The sequence below is a fragment of the Thermobia domestica genome, chromosome 3 (assembly GCF_964235325.1).
Source record: "Thermobia domestica chromosome 3, izTheDome1.hap1.1, whole genome shotgun sequence".
Taxonomy (NCBI): Eukaryota; Metazoa; Arthropoda; class Insecta; order Zygentoma; family Lepismatidae; genus Thermobia; species Thermobia domestica.
The window spans coordinates 144,865,522-144,879,511 of record NC_137456.1 but is presented as its reverse complement, the minus strand read 5'-3'; the positions used below and the strand labels follow the sequence as shown (position 1 = coordinate 144,879,511).

At 34.9% G+C, this 13,990-nt stretch overlaps 1 protein-coding gene across 3 annotated transcripts in view; it reads left to right on the top strand.

Moving 5' to 3' along the window:
- The window catches only part of LOC145681530 (uncharacterized), a 196,087-nt gene extending 190,335 nt beyond the window's left edge, over positions 1-5,752 (top strand). For 2 of the 3 annotated variants that reach the window (XM_081753173.1, XM_081753175.1), the window contains exon 16: positions 5,585-5,752. The gene's annotated coding sequence lies outside the window, so the exon portion shown is untranslated. Of the gene's footprint in view, positions 1-5,054; positions 5,103-5,584 lie in introns of all 3 variants that reach the window. The other variant, XM_081753174.1, reaches the window with a different exon arrangement.
- The last annotated feature ends 8,238 nt before the right edge of the window (positions 5,753-13,990 follow it).

Genomic DNA, 13,990 nt, shown 5'->3' with positions numbered 1-13,990 from the left:
TTATTTTTGTATGGTTCCTTCCGTCAAGAAGGGAATTTCCACGACGAAGAAGCGGGCTTTGATCCATCCTAACATTCCTTCTGCAATGCGCCCTGTTCAACATGCAGACGGACTACCTGTTCCTGACCCACCTAAAGAATACGATATTTTTTCTGATGATGATCAAGAAGTTGAAGCTACTGAATCAAGTACTTCGAAGGACCCTACGTTTGTTGTAGAAGAACCTCGATTTGAACCACATAGACTTACTCAAGAGGAACTAAGTGATCTAAACAGAGACTCTGACCTCTCGAAAAGCAAAGCCGAAATTTTAGCGTCACGCTTAAAGCAATGGAATTTATTGCAGGGAAAAGTAAATATTTCAGTGTATCGGAATAAGAAGAAAATGTTCACTTCATTTTTTACTATGGAAGACACACTTGTGGCATGTACAGATGCAAATGGTCTCATGAGGGCACTTAAAATTAATTACGAACCTACGGAGTGGAGGCTCCTTATAGATTCGTCCAAGATGAGTTTAAAGGCAGTGCTTTTACATATTGGAAATGAACTTCCTTCAATTCCTGTAGGTTACGCAGTTCATATGAAGGAATCTTATGAAAACTTGAAACTTTTACTTCAAGCCATTAAATAGTACGATTTTCAGTGGCTCATTTGTGGTGACCTTAAAGTAATAGCACTGTTGCTAGGTATGCAGTTAGGGTATACAAAGTATTGTTGCTTTATATGTGAATGGGACAGTAGAGATCGTGGATCTCATTCCCGCTAAAGTGATTGGAGTACCAGAGAAACTCTTCAGCCGGGAGTGAAAAATATGCAGCATAAACCACTGGTAGATCGTAACCGAATTTTGCTTCCCCCTCTACATATTAATTTAGGTCTTATGAAAAGTTTTGGTAAAAGCATGAACCAAGAGGATGAGGCCTATATGTACCTAAGAGGACAATTCCCTCGATTAAGTGATGCCAAAGTTAAAGAGGGTGTTTCCATAGGACCACAGATTAGCCAACTATTCAAAGATCACAAGTTCGACGAAATTCTCCAAGGTGAGGAGAAAGCTGCGTGGGAAAGCTTGAAGAGTGTTTGTTCACAGTTCTTGGGAAGACACCGAGCAACAAATTACAAACAGCTGGTAGCAAAGTTGTTATTCTGCTACGAAAATCTTGGTTGCAATATGCCTCTGAAACGCCACTTTCTTCATTCACATCTAGACTTCTCTCCCGAAGATTGTGGAGCAGTAAGTGACGAACATGGTGAGCGTTTCCATCAAGATATTGCAGCCATGGAGAAGAGATATGAAGGAAAGTGGAGTTCTAACATATTGGCCGACTACTGGGGACTATTGCAAGGGATTCTCCAGATGTAACCTACAAAAGGCAAGCCAAGCGAAGACGCTAAAATAAAATAAACATAATCCTGTACAAGGGATCACTTGAAACTTATGTCTACATTGCAGTGTAGTTCTTGCACAAAAAGGTATTTGTACATATTTTTCATGTTTTGATGTTAATACTGATTTTTATTACGGAATTGTTAATGTTTAACTTGACCACGGTTACTTTATTTTCTGTATCGCTGTGAAACTGGTATTTGTGCAATTTTGAAAAAGGAAGTACAAAGGTATAGAAAGCTATAGATTAGGGTACTTCTTAACTCCCCAGCTTATCACATCACAGTGAAATAGATTTAAAAAGAAGTGAAATGTAGGTTTTTACAAGGATTTTGCTTCAATGTTCTATAAATATTAATACATTTCTATATATACAGCTACTGTTGTACAAGGGCGTTTTTTTCACAACCTGAGCTAAGAAAATTCTTCTATTATCATTTCCTTTCATATTGTGCTTAAATGAATATAAAAGTCGCAATTTCAAAGAATTTACATACTTTCGATCAAGATTTGTTGAACGAATTTGACAACTGAGTCGAAGAGGTTGAGGCTAATATTTCCGCATCTGAATCTTCATCATATGAGGCATGTATGTTCACTCCCGGGCTATCTTGCTCCTCACTCGACCAGCCTTCGTTCCGTAATATATCTTATCGTGATCTAACGGTGCCTTTATTTTCTACTGAAAAAAGCAAACCGAATAGCAAAGTTAAATTATCTGTAGTTCATTGATACTGAAAATAAAGTTAAACAAGTATAGGTTTTTATGAGGGATAGCTACATATTGGCTTGTGACTTGTCTGCAAAACGCTAGGTACATTCATGTCCAAAATTATTGTCGCATATCTATAACTGCTTTCTTGTAAGAAAATAATTTGATAATGACTTTACATTATACTTTTGATACTGATACTATGTATATAATCTGCAAATATATATTTGTGGTAAATTTCATAGGAAAAGAATTATAAATACGAAAATTATAATGAGTTAAATAAAATGTTGCTAAATGGACAAGAAAATTTTATTTTTATTATATTGTTCTTATTTACGGCTCATTTGACCTGAAGTTTGCCATATGCATATCTTTGCCAATTATATACATACTAACATTTTAAGAAATACCTGGAGAATTCTTTATCAAATTATATTCCTAGAATAACATATTTATAGACATGCGACAATAATTTTTGACATGAGTGTACAATGTAATCTGGTGCACGTGTTTAGTAACACATACATATGCGGTATTTTACTATAGTTACATTATTCATATTAATGGATTTAGGATTTAGATTTCTGGGCGTTCGGCACCTGCCATTTAGCCCTTCACGATTTTTGGGATGACGTGCCTCGGCGAGCACACAATTCGGCGAAAAGGAAGGAGGAAAGCCACAACGGACAGGAACTTGTTTATATTTCAATTCAGCCCAGAACACCCATACAGTACACGGGAAACGGCTGGTGCGGAAATTTAACATTTTCGAACTTATTATGCTACTAAATAATTGACGAAGGTCTGCAAATCGGTTTGACTCTTCTGCCAGACTCAGTATTTACAAACGTGTAAATGGCCCACCCAGAACTATTGTTTTTACGTATAACTGAAAATGACAGAAGATAATTCATATAAAACAAAATAACTTCTTACCGTACTCTCCTCCAGACAGTAACACTGGTACACCATAATCATAAGAGCTTCTCCTTCTGAGACATCATTCACTTCAAAAGTAGAAAAATAAATAGGTATAATTTAAGAAAGGAAAACCACAACGTTTCTGCGAGAGATGCTGGACAAACTACAGTAAAAGCTTTAACTGGTCTCTGGGACCCAAGATATGTAATAACGAAGTACAAATGAAAAACTGTCAATAATTGTTCTATTTCTGGAAATTTGAGTAAATTGCTTCTATGAAGTAAGTCCTGAATATATTTTAAAAGATGTCAGAGATAGTTAGCGTGAAAATCTAACAAATTAGCAAATCAATGCACTTTCTTCAACGTGCCGGGCCTCCGAGACCCATGGTATTCATTTAAGGGATAATTGTGTGCAGTAAATACAAGCATTAATAACTTAGCTTCAAAAGAAGCAATTTGCTTTAGATATGTCATTTAGAAAAAATAAACATGTGTTGTTGTATAAGTTGAGTGTAAACCAACTGCAAAGTTTAGGGTAGACGGTAATGAGTATGTTAACGCAAAAATATTCTATGTTATTATATTTGAAAATTTTCAACCAAAAGTGTTATATATTAATACAGTTATATACTATACTAATATACTATACCATTATATACTAATACACTTTGAAATGAAATGAAATGAAATTTTGAGTTTTACGTCCCACGGTTATGCCGGTTAGGCTAAAGGAGACGGTGATAATGAGTAATGAATGAAATGGTGGAATGAAGAAAGTGGGAGGAAACGGGAGAACCCCGAGAAAACCCACGCACACGGTGTTTGTCCACCACAAAGTTCACTTGGCGGGAGCAGGGTTTGAACCCGAGACCCCTAGCACCAGAGGAGAACGCTCTACCACTGAGCCACCGCGGCCCACTAATACACTTTGTAATACACAGAGTGTTAATGAACAATAACGACAAACCGTAAGAGGTGATTCCTCACATCAAAATACGTCGAAAACTTCCTTTGGACCTGTAGGGAAAGTGCATAGGTTTAGAGCTAAGGCTGTAAAAATATCGCGATAAAGTCAAATTTCAGGAAGCCCTACTTCGAATTCGAGAAATTGTGGAGTGGTGGTCCTCATCAGTGTAAAGGAAGTTACGCATACACAATCCAACAATGCATATTTCATTAATATTCAATGGATGTACAGAGTGATGCACGCCATCACTCTTCAGGGTGCACGCCATCAACCGAAGTTTGAGATATGCTCTGACTTTATGATTAGTTCAAAGTAGGCAAACAATAGGACTTGACTGCAATAAACATGGAATATTTGACGCGATCTCGGAAGTGTTAAGGATCGTCAACACCACGGTCTCTTGTACTCGGGAAAAAGCTTGCTGCGATGTTTTCTTTCACGCTTTATAAGTCAAGACAAGCGTGAAATATATCGTGAGGAAATACATCGTATCACATGTTATTCCGAACATACAAATCATGGAGATGCCGGTTCCTAACACTTCCGTCTTCCCTCCAAAGCACTGGATGTCGATTGTTCTCAAGGCTTACCTCCTGCCTACTTTGGAGCTTCCTTGAAATCAGGGTATATATAAAATCTCTATTGAGAGCATGTTTGAGAATTATACCCCATATAGAATATTTGCACATCCATTGGATATTGATGTAATATGCATTTTTGGATTGTGTATGCGTGGCTTCTTTTACGCTGGTAAGGATCACCATTCACAGTTTCTGGAATCCGAAATAAGGCATGTTGAAATTTAGCTTTTTCGCTATTTTGGACAGCCCTTGCTCTGAAAGTATGCACGTTTAACCATAGATTCATATGAACTTTTTCTTTCTTTTGATCTGAGGAATTACCTCTTACAGTATGTCGGTATACTTCATTAACTCCCTGTATATGATAAGAAGGAAAAGAACTGTCATTTGAATTTTAACTATGTTAACCTCTGTTCGAGTAATGAAATATAATTAAAATTATAGAATTTTAATTTTTTTTTATTTATTTGAAATGTAGGCCTGAGAGACCCGCATTTTGTAGGAGAAATTGGCCATCAATTACAAGGTTAGTCTTCAGATTATAATCCAACGGGAATAAAACTAGGCTCTGCATACTGTATGTTCTTCTCTGCTTTCTCTGTTTTTCCTGTCCTTCTCTGTCTGCAATTTTTACTTCTCTGTTTTCCCCGTTTATGTTTATTATGTGAAAAGTACGAGGACCAATTATTAATTTGATTACTAATAATTTCTCAGAGCCTTCCGAATCCTCGTATCTCTTCACACGAAATATTAATAGCTCTTGTTGGATTGTAATCGTTGTTTCAATCCAAGCAGAAGTGTCAATATACTGAATAGAAAAGAAATGATATCATGAAAATTGTCAGTATTACTCGTTTGGTAATCGCCACAGAAGCGCATTCCTATTCATTCAAACACAATTGTTTGGAAAAGAGTAAAGAAATGCATTGTTTACTATTCTCATCATCGCCTGTAGATTTATTTTCTAGAAAAATGTGAAACTTACAAAATATATGTTTTGTTTTTCAGATTCTTCAACTACAAGTTTTCTCGGCTTTGAATGAAGGAAATCCTCTATATTTGAGAATATAATCATTTTATATTAAGGTTTATGTTATCATTAAACTAAACCTTTTTTGTATTCAATAATACTATTATCATGTATTATATTGTTCATTATAGTAAAAATATACATCTTGTAAATATGGTGCTTGTTTATTTAAGGTATTGATGACAATAGTTAATGTTTTCCAATGAAATAAATAATTAATTAATGTATAATAAATAATAATAAACATTTCTCCTGTGATAGTTACACATAATGGAAACAATAAAATAAACATTTTGTTAATGTTTATTAAGGCATACCCTGGCTATATCGAAACATATATGGCACACGAAAGAAAATTCTGTCATTACTCATTGTTAGTGATAGGATTGACAAAACTCCACGAAATCATGAGGACAAACAAAGATGAGTCGTGCATGACACATCTACTCTTTGAAAGTATTGTGTATGAACTATTGCCTTTGAAAATACTAATTCTGAATCTGAATTTTTGCAGAGTTAAGAAGAAAAGCCTCCATAGAACTTAAGATTTACAACCAGCCACAAAATAATTGCACCCCTGATAATTGTAACTCAATTAGGTCGACTCTAATACTTTTGTTGGTTTGCGAACATCTGAGGAGGTGGAACTCTTTATATACGTAACATTTCAAGGTGAGACAACATTTGGAAAGTCAGGGTAGCACTGAATTAGGTTTCTGCTGTGTAGTGGACACACAAATAATATCAATTTTAAGTGCATCTCTTATTTGAAGGAAGCTGCGTGCCACATATGAAAGACGTTGTAAGTCGTTGTGTATATGACGTATTATTTCACTACAAGTTTTATTACTATTAGCGATCTCACCAACCAGCAGCACTTTACATATTCAGCTTGTTTCAGTTATTGAACTGTAAAATAAAATCTGACTTGCGCGAAAGATATGTTTATACACTGCAGGTGATCGTAACTTCCAAAAGAAAATAACTATACATAATGCAGACTTGAAGTAGGGTAAAAAATAGTCGACGGTTCGAGCAAATAGTTAAATGATTATGTGATCCTACATTCAAAATTTGGTTGTCCAGTGCTTCTATTTCTTTTTGTATTGCTTCCTATTACTTAACTTGGATACTGAGAATATTCGTTTCTATAACCGCTTATTAACTTCTTTATTTTCAAATTTGTTAGGAGACAATACTATAGTAATTTTAAATGTGAATTGCTATAGCTAGAAACAGAGTATTAACTATCTTTGCAATTCGACTACCCTTCCAAGATGAAGAGAGCAGGGTTCAGTTCTCTTATGTGGTTATGTGGCTCGGATCCTACGTTGGGTTATAGATCCACGTCTTAGATATAGTAGCTGCTAAAACGCTAAACAGTGATTAATCTATTAATAAACTCTGAGCAATGACGACGTTACAGTTTGTTATGGGGCAGATGCCTTCTTATAAAACCTGTCACACAGACATTTGGTTTTCTAGTGAAGGTCAGGCTTTATAAGAGTATTACTTTTGATATACAGAAATAATTGCTGTTTCCGCAAAATACCCCTGTCGTTGCGCTTGCTTGGCTCAGCACTTAAAGCTAGCGTCGTTATTGCCTATGAAGAATAACACAAAGTCATTCTTTAAACTCTTCTTACAAAGCATAAGTAACATCATTTCTATCCTGTAATACATTTAGAAATGGAAATAATAATCTTTGTGCAAATGAGTAAAGAAATATTTACATTGTTGCTATGATAGATGAAATGAAAGTCCATTACTTTTTATTATTAAACTTCGAAATCTTTCCCTATACAAAGTACTGGAAAGGGACCACAAATCTTAATTAAGTAACCAATTTATTAACGTAACGCAGTAACAAGTATGATATATTACTTGGTAGAAAAATAAAATTAACATCGTATATATATTCGTTGGGATTTGGTGCTACCGTTTTGCCTAAAAGTATTGATAATTTTAGTAATGCTTGAAAAGAAATTTACTGTCAGAGGAAATTAACAATACTAAACCACTAATATACATTTTATTTGGCACACTCTTGCCCTTATTTCGGCATAATCTCGTTAGTATAAAAATAATATCGTTTCTGTTAAAAATGTTTTTACCGCATTTGTTTCAAAAGGACATAACATCGTTCATAGATCTTGATAAGACCGAAACAAGTAAGAGTCAGACAGTGTCAGGTTCTAGTTATGCGATAGATGTATTAAATACTCTCAGTTTAGTTCCTAAAAATTCTTATATTGCGTTAAAGATGCAAGAGTCTGACGTCCTAACCGTAGTATATGACGTGCATACTCTTGACCAGTTTAGACTCATTGCTTTGAATTATAAACTGTTAAGTAGAGATCTGAATCTATTGGTACCCCAGTGGCAGTAGCTAGAAATGAACAATCGTCTTCTAATTTTTCCAACCGCACTGTATAACAACCCTGCACATCAGTGTGGGCTTTGTTACAGACGGTGGAGCTTTTCATTTCAACCTGAATATTTTCCCTCCAAGTTTGTAAGTAATCCACCGATCATCTCTTTTTAGTAATCATTTCACAAGCGGTTGAAGGGCGATCGGTTTCAGAAGATATTATGAGATAGAAAATCGGTCACGTAAATATTTTACTCAGATCATGTGGTATCTAACTGTCAAGCTTCCTTTTGTGGCATATCTTTTCTAAATTATTTTACTGCTTGTGGATAGATGTCCAATTCATTTGGAATGACATGACTGCCTAGACGACAATCTTACTTGTTTTTCACAACATTATCCAACACTCCGTTAAGGAGCATTTGAGGCATCAAAATTACTACAATGAAACCGATAAGCCGTTTTTGTATGTCGTGTTGAGATAACATATCACTCTGGTAACAGCACACACTTTCTCATTGGTATAGGTAGCATTTGCGCCTTTATCAAAATAGCATAGTAAAATACAGCCAAGTTTGGGGAAAGGTCATTCATATTCACTTTATGTTGTCTTGGTGTATCTGAACTATTTTATTAACAATAAACGTCTGACTTTTTAGAAACGTGCAATTCAAATTCTCACAGTAGCATTAGAAGTTGCACGGTTCCTCAACGATGGACACATATCAAGATGGATTTTTGAGGCGATACCCTTCTAGCAGAGGTACTCAATAACAGCTCGGTTTTCTCCTCCTGTTCCTTGATCATGTCTAGTCACAAGTCCATCCTGTTTGCGGGGTTCGGAGCAAAATTAAATTGTGTTAGGCAATGTACGAATTACAAGAGGATACGCAGGGAAAAAATGTACCTAAAATGCAGGAAGACGGTCGGTAGCCATCTCCCCGCGTTTATCCTCACTTTTATCCCCGAGGATAAGAAGAAAATCCAATCTGATAATACTGGATGTATATTGTAACCAAAAGGGATTCTACCAATCACGCTTGTAGTTCGAAACCTGTCTACACATATAGATATCAAACATCAAGAACATTGTTTACACATCTGTAGTAATCGCAATATAACTCGCGATATCAATATTTTACGGAATAGGTTAACTTTTATTGCTAATTAACATAGAAAGGTTTTACAACTGATTGGAACATTTCTATTGTTTTATGCTTTGTAAACACATCTTGAATTAATATTTTACTTATAGTTACAAATAAATACTTTATTAGTTAAAGCAAAATATGTTGATCCAAGAGAAAACCGAACCTGGGATCCCTTGTATGTAGGTCATAGTTGCTCCTTACTCTCTCACAAAGTCACTTGATAAATCGACGCGTCATATCATGTATTGAAGAGTCGGAAACTTTAAGACGATTTTCCCCCGTTTGTAATATTAGCTCTTTAAATGTGCACTACTACCTCGCAAAAGTTCATTTACGAAAATCTACTTTCCCGTTGTAAGATGTAATCTGTTCTTCACACGTTGAATCCATACGAAAGAATCCATTGTTTTCTCGAACTATTACAGTTTTTGATCCATGAGGATCACAATTGAAATCGGAAGTTATATATATTTCTAAACCTTCCAGTTTTTCTATAATGAGCAAGTATAGGAGTATAACTTATTTTCATGATACTAAGTCCACATATCAAGCTTTTTAAAATTTGAATCGATCTGTTGTCATGTAAAAGATAGCGATTGCTTTTTAACATATACCCAGTACTATATTTATTATCATTATTATTATTATTATTGTCCTTTTGTAAAAGTAGCACAAAAAATAAACATGATGGTTACAGAATTCTCACCTACATCATTGAGTCTACAATTTAATTTTGCCCCGAACCCGGCTGACAGAATGTACTTATGAGTACTCATGATCAAAAACAAAAGAAAAACCTTGCTGTAATTGCGTGCCTCTACTAGAAGGATATCATCTCAAAAATCCATCTTTATATTTATCATCGTTGAGGAACCGTGTAACTTCTATTGCTATGGTGAGAATTTGACTTGTAGAAATAGAGATTAGGGATAATGGCAGATTTTCACCTTTTACCTTTAGGCCCGGCATAAACCGATCTAAATTATTAGTTGCTCTGTAGCAATAATATAGTATACGTATGTTCATGCTCTTGGACGGATGTATAAACAACACGAAACATGATTTTTCCTCTTCTTCTCGCTCGTGAATTTTTGGTTCTTGCTATATGACCGTAGACGTGAACTTGGCACGCCCACCATCAAAGAGCGTAATGGTCCATGAAAACAAGATTTTTAGCAGTCTATATGAAATTTGTCTTTGATCGAATTGGTCTTAGTTGGTAAGGTGAATATCTCCTTTATGATTGAAAATGAAGGATGAGAAATCGTATATTCAAGTGCCCCCATTGACATTGAAGTGGTCTTGAGTTCTACGTGGAACTTGATATTGGAAGGACTGCACCTGCAGCAGCAGCATCGCAATTTAGCTTTGCTCCTATTCCCTTAGACGTCTGTATAAACAGGTTGAAACATGACTTATTGGTCGTTGGTTTGTGTAAGGGTCATTATCCATGTCTTGAGTGATTAGCTTAGGATCACGTAATGAAAAGTAACGAATAAAGGGACGATGACGTCGTAAACGGAACGTACAGCGTACACGTATGTGTTTGTGTAAATCATTCCATTAGCAGCTTTGCGAAGGAAACATCGTCAAAGTAAAGATGTCAATGTCAATGAATCTATTATATAAGCTTAATATGCCATAATTGGAATCTTTTACAAAGATGTAAAATTTAGTGCTTGGCGTAACATTTCGTATTGTAAACTGTGAGATAATTACAACGATGTAGGGCAGGAAGGCATATGTAACATTCGAAGGAGGTGAAAAAGTAATTTTACCAGGACGCTGTACTGAAAAATTGGAAGCAGATACTGGTACATTATTATCGTATTTGCAAAGTTGGAATATATGTTTAACATATATAGGAATGAAGATTAAAGTATCTGGACAGAACATCCACGATCTTGAATTTACTAAATTGGTATGTTCATCGTAAGTATATGGGACATGTATAAACAAGATGAAACATGATTATGAGTCTTCTTTCTCTTCGTCCTCCCCTTCATGCATGCACAGGCATCGGTATGCATAGTGACGTTATTCTGTGTTGTATTGGAGTAACATGTCTATGAGTGCTTGTGCATCAACTATGTATACTAAGAAAGAGTACTTGTTAAATGTTGAATATGGTCTTAATGAAATCGAAATTAATTTGCATGGACTGGATAGTGGCACATTTGTGCCAGTGATTCGAGTTGGTAAAAGATTTGTGTTTGGAGTGAAGTAAAATTTGACAGTGTGGGAGAAACTAGTACATATGACCCCATTGTTTCGGACTATTTAAATTCTCAAGTGAACGTTACATTTATAAAATTTCTTGGACGGAATAATAAACTGTGGTGTGAAAACTAATCGGTGAAAAATTAGTGATGTTAGAGAAGAAAGGAACACATGATGCTTCTCGAAACAGTGTGTACTTAAATTCAAGTAATTGGCTTTATTTCTTGTAAACGTTACCGCGTATTGACCATGCTGTGAAGATCATTAAAGCTTGCAGTTTTGTGCTACGTGAATATTTTGATTTGTTTACAGATACTATTCGCAATCATATATAATCACAATGTCTTATATGTAGAAGACTTGCCGGAATTCATTCATGGGTGGAATAACAGAGTATTATTAGTTGAATGAGCATCTGTTTTCAAAGTGTATCTTTTCAAAATAATAAGAACAGTGATGTGAATATTAATGGGGAAAGATTAAATTAGAAATGAATATATTTTGGAAACGAAAACATAGTTTCAATTATGGCTGAAATATTTGATAATGCACAAGCACAACCATTGTGGGGGAAAACAGATAGTCGGCCTTTGGAGGGTATCGATGAGGTGGACTTCTGTTCGTAAAGAAGAAAATTTGTTCCTTTTTTTATTTATATTGAGCAGTATAGTATTAAAGTTAGAGAATGTAATAATAAAAATAAAGTAAAATTGAAAAGTTTTAATTACAAAAAAAAAATTTGTGTTCGTATAGCACACTTAAATATGATTTAATCATATTTGTCCTTGTAAACTGAAAGTGTTATTTATAATAAGAAATTACACAAAGACTACGAACACCTATCTTTGCAACCCCTTATGTATAAAAGAGTATGGCCTTTTCTAACCACGATTTAACATATAACAGATTATAAACTCTATTTAATACAGCAGAGAATATGAACCAATAGCAGGAGTGTTTTCGTTCTCTTTTATCAACCGGTATGTAACAAACCAGAAATTACACAAGCATTCATCAACTCAGGCACGTAGCCAAGAGGGAAGAGGTCCGGGGTACAACGATATGTTGTATTTTTAATTGTGTTCCTTGGGCAAAATGTGTGATGTCTTCTATAAAATATGCACTAGCCAGCTAGGGTTAAAAAAAGAAGAAAATGAAATATATCCTTTTATAAATCAGTGTATGTTTTGTTGTTGATATTTCACCAAGACGATGTATTTATATGTTACTATGGGAACAGAAGCAAGGTCAGACATAATGTTAACTACCTTTTAAGGATCATAAAGTTTATAAAAAGAACTTGTACAATAAACAACATTTTGCATTATGTCAATTTAGTTTAATAGCTGTGGCTCAATAAGATAGTATAATGTCAGAACCAGGACAATAAAAGAATAGTTATATATTTTATGGTGCCGAAACGCCGCGAAACCTTGTGTATCGTACAGAAGTTTTAGTAAAACGATCACAATTGAGTCTAATATTAAGTTCACTGCTCTAAGAAGTGGCACAAAAATAGATAGACGTGTCAAGTTGAGTGATATTGAAAACAAAGTGGTAGATAACAGTATGAGTGAGACCGGAACAAATCATACTGAAAGTACGGTTATCTACTCAAACAACTATCGCAACAAATATCTCAACCAAATATGCAGTTACAACAACAATTTGATGGAAAAATGAATCAACTTAAGGATGAATTACATCAACTTCTTCATAGGCAGTTGAACGAGTGCTTTGGACAAATGATGGAACAGGTTAAAGAAATGTCATCAAAGGTTAATATGAGTGCTTTAAATGAACATGAACTTTCTACACAAACAACGGAAAATGCAGATTTTGAGTTTATATTAGTGACATGTACTTAGTTTTCGCAAAAACATACTGCCGTATTGGTTGGATCAGATTATCCTCACTTTTCTTTCAGTCGAATGTTTTTGATTGTCTTATGGAGGCTGCGTGTAATGAAAATTTTGGTATACATCAATGTGTGAAAAGTTATGATCGCTTTCGTCTAGTGAATGCTATTGACTACTCGAATTCACAGTATCATGTTGAGTATGCATCATGTCACGATATTAATCCTGAAGACGAAGTAATGATAATAGAATCGTTGAGTGGTATGTACATGACATTAGTTCATGTAGAAAGAAGAAAGTTGATTCCAGTATTTCTGAAATTCAGAAAGAAAACGTGTGTACCCATGGTACAATACAGTAATAACTTGAACCAAACTAACCTTAATCGAAACCAACTTCGATACATCCATGTGAGATTAAAATGTGATCTCAATATAAAAGATGATATTAAATACAAGTGTACCGATAATGTAACCAAACCTAAATACAGAGATGGAATCAAAGTTATTGTCGAAGAGAAGATTCGATTGACAGAAAGAAAAAGAAGTCAGACAGAAATAATCCGTCTGACAATAAGCCGGTTAATTCTAAGAAACCAAACAGAGATACATCGGATGCTCCGAGGGAGTCTTCGTGGAACAGAAACCATGGCAGGACAGACTACCGTGGATGTCATGTAAGGGACAAGTACAGATACGATATTTCACCAACAGTGAAACGAATGAGAACTGAACCTAATTTTACCGGTAATGTAAACGAGCCTAATCCTAATAGCAACAGTAA